We start from the raw sequence: 3,864 nt of genomic DNA on the forward strand, positions 1-3,864 counted from the left end.
GAAAAAAAAATCACTTAAATCAAAATGAACAGACACATAAAGACTAATCTGTTTTATGTTAATCCCCATTCACTATCTCTTGTTTCCAGGAATGTCTAACAAAACTCTCCACACCCACACACAGAGTCATGGGTACTTGTATAAACACATATGTTATCTCACACTTTAAGATTCAGTGGCAAGTTTCAGCAGAAGTACAGAATGTGACGGCTAGGACTCGATAGGCTGTAAAGTCATTTGTGGAGCAGACAACAATCCGAAGGGAATTCAAGCCGTGTTATCCGTGAAAGCAGTCATGAAAGTTGCAGCCTGTGGCTCGCCTGCTCTTCTGTTGTTGTTTTCTGTGTAACACCATGTACAATCTTGACTCTCAATATTAAGAGCTCCACCTTGGTCTACAAAAATGTCATAGCTTAAATTCAGCACGAGTATGTATTATTTGAGTCCAGCGCTGCAGGTGCTGTAATCTGACAGTGTTTTATAAAGCAAAAACACAGACAGATCTGATCCATATGTACATAAGTCAACTATAGTGTATATGGACAGTGTTGGGTAAGTTACTCTAAAAAATGTATTAATTATTAGCTACTAATTACATCTTCAACAGTGTAATTAGATTACTTGACTAATTACTTTCTCCAAAAAGTATTGAATTACTAGTAATTACTTTCTAAATCCCATACCAACCTTGAACAGTTGAACAATACAAGGAAATTAAAATACAAAGACATTAAAAACATGCATTTTAACATTAGATCTTAAATTTTGATGTTAAATACACTATTGTTGTATACTGAACTGTCAAATATTCAACACGGTATTTAATTCAGTTACACCAGAAGTAACTGTAATTACATTACAGAAAAAGAAGTAATCCATTAGTTTACTTTTTTAAGAGAAAAGTATTTGAATTACAGTAATTAATTACCTAGAAATGCATTACACCCAACACTGCATATGGAATTTAATAATGTGAAAGTAAACCCCACGAGCACTTCCTGTGACAAGTTTGGTCGACTTTAGAGAGATTTGACATTGTTTATAATGCTCACATTTGCTATTGAATACACAACTGTAAAGTACAAAATGTGATGCACCGAAACAATGAAAATGCAATGAACGTTTTAATTTAGTCAAAAATCGGAAATTATATTTTATATAATTACGGTATTTTGTGCAGGGTGTCATGTTCTCGGTTAGTAAGCTAAACAAGTTGTAGTACATTTTTTTGGCAATGATAATTCAAACGAACAAATGTTACATATTGCTACTCTAGTATTGATGCACTGAAATGAAAATTCTGGATGCACTTGGCATAAAACCATAATGCAAATAGAATTTATTCAATAATTAATTAATTAATGAAATATATTTAATAATCAACATTCCTTTCTAGAGTGTTTTTTTTTCTTCCTAACTGTCTATCGAGTTTATGGACTTTGAATGTCTTGCCTGAGGTAAATGTAATGTTACATGACATTATTGTTGACATGATACATTTCAGTAAGTTGTTCCGTTTATTTCAGCATGCTTTCTGATGTTTATTCATGTTTATTTGGTGCCATAACTAGTAGTAGCGGAAGAGATGATCGATTCACATGCCGCTTGAACTGATGCAGACAGAGCAAACTGTCACGTTACATTAAAAAGCGGCAACACCATATTTATTGTTTGCATTTTGTGATATAATTGACATAATATGAAAGCTGAGACTTTGTTTCATATTAAAGCACAAAGCTTATTGTAATTATTGGATGGCATGTGCGCTAAAAATGTTTAGTGAAGTTCAAGTAACAGAAAACAGCACAGACTAAAAGACTGATCTTGATATTTACGAATCTACATCAGTATTGATTAAACATGAGAAATTTATATTGTTAATCCAGAACTAGCATCCACACAGTTGGTATTTTCAGTTGAAGTAATTTTGATTGCTGAAATCTCGGTGCATCGCTATACTCTAGCATAATTTTTGGTCACAATAAAGTGAGTCCACATAGCTGACAGATTTACATGTTGTAGCTTATTCACAATGTGAATACAGAATAAACAGTCAAAAGGAGTTATGGAAGAAGCTTATGGAAGTAGAATTTTTCCGGTCAATGTAGCGTAAAATTTATGTTTTGGTTTTACAAAATCTCCATTCAGTTTTCTGTGAAAGTGAATACATTAAAATGTGCATACAGAACTTGTGGTTTCCTTTGGTTACTAACATTTGTCTCAGGTGATTTGATCAGCTGAGACGGATTGCAGTTTACATCTGATTTTAATATCTCAAATGAGTCTGACCGCAAATATTTCAGGTATAGGTGTGGCCTTTTCCAAACATTTCCAAAATGACTTAGCTTGTTTTGTTTCAGATTACTTGTTACATTATAAATCTGTTGTGAGACCGGCCCGGACCACCTCTGAATGTGGTTTAAGAGTGCAGATCACACACTTTTCCAACCCTGGAAGACTACAACTGTGTTACATCAAACCAATCAACGGGAGTCTGGATGAAGATGACTCAAACCATAATAAAAACCCCACTGGTCTGATGACTCTACAGCACTGACAGAAAAACAATGACCTTTCCTGGGACAGTCACTAAATCCAGCAGGCCTGAGACAGAGCGTGACCACTAAACTAGCAGCCGAAACATGGCCTGAATTCATGTTCAACTTGGCAACCTCACACGGAGCAAGAACCTCCTGCGTGATGTCACGGGACTCCTGATTGGCCGCTCCAGGCCTGATGCTTCCTTAAATGTCATGACATCATGAGAGCATGTGGTTGTAAATAATCTCTAAACAAAAGAAATGCCGAGTAAATATGGAAGGGATTTGATCTTTCCATCACATCCCGTTCTCCAGTCCTACTAACTCTGACTGAAAAAACATTTGCTCAGTTCAACAAAGAGTGATTCAGTATCAAAAAACCTGTCTGTTTTCTCGCCCTTCTTTTCGTACTTTGACACTCTTTGCTAGTTTATCGTCGAGCTTTTCAGTCGGCGGCGGCCAGCGAGGGCCTGCTCATTTGTTTGTTCCCATGGGAACCTTCCAGTCAACAGCAGGCATGTTCAAATAGGGAAGGATGGCCTTTCCAGAGCTCAACTACAACCTTTATATGAGAGAAATCAGCAGAGAAATGCAACCCCTATTTTAAATAAATAAACAGTGTAGTGATTTAAATATGTACTATCTTCAGGTTCAAATCAAACAAATCAAAGACACTTAAAGCTACAAGAGACAACATCATCAAAAGATAAAAACTACTATACATTTAAATATCATGAAAAAAGTGAATTTTTTATTTAATATTAGCGCTGTCATTAACACGTTAATGCATGCGATTAATTTTACAATCCTTAACGCGTTAAAATAATTTAGCGCACTTAACTCAAAATTACTAAAGCACAATTTCTATTCTAACCCTTTAACCCAATTTTGCTTCTCTGCTTGCGATCAGATCATTTTAAGCTGCTAAACTCCGGGAAAGTTTTCAGTCAAATGATCCAGTAAGCGAATGCTTTCAAACAATCCGTCCAAAACAGCGCTAATATAAAGGACACCAGGCTGATTACATCAGAGATTGCAGAGAGAACAGAGATTCGCGTTGCATTTTAAGTGGATTATTCATTCCAGTGTTTCACTTTTAAACTCGAGCTCTGTCATATTCTGTGATTGTCCCTGAAGAGCGCGAGCCCTCACACGTCGTGCGCTTGTGTGAAGTATAGGCTGAACGGATTGTCAACACTTCCCACCGCTGTATGGCCAGATGAGACGCAAACTATGTTTTCTTGACTGGATAACCAGTCTCTCTACTAAAGTTTTGATGGATGAAGACTGCAATCAAGGTAAAGACGATTGCGGTGGCGTACAG

This window comes from Sinocyclocheilus grahami, unplaced genomic scaffold, assembly GCF_001515645.1.
Source record: "Sinocyclocheilus grahami isolate Dianchi unplaced genomic scaffold, SAMN03320097.WGS_v1.1 scaffold831.1, whole genome shotgun sequence".
Lineage (NCBI taxonomy): Eukaryota > Metazoa > Chordata > Actinopteri > Cypriniformes > Cyprinidae > Sinocyclocheilus > Sinocyclocheilus grahami.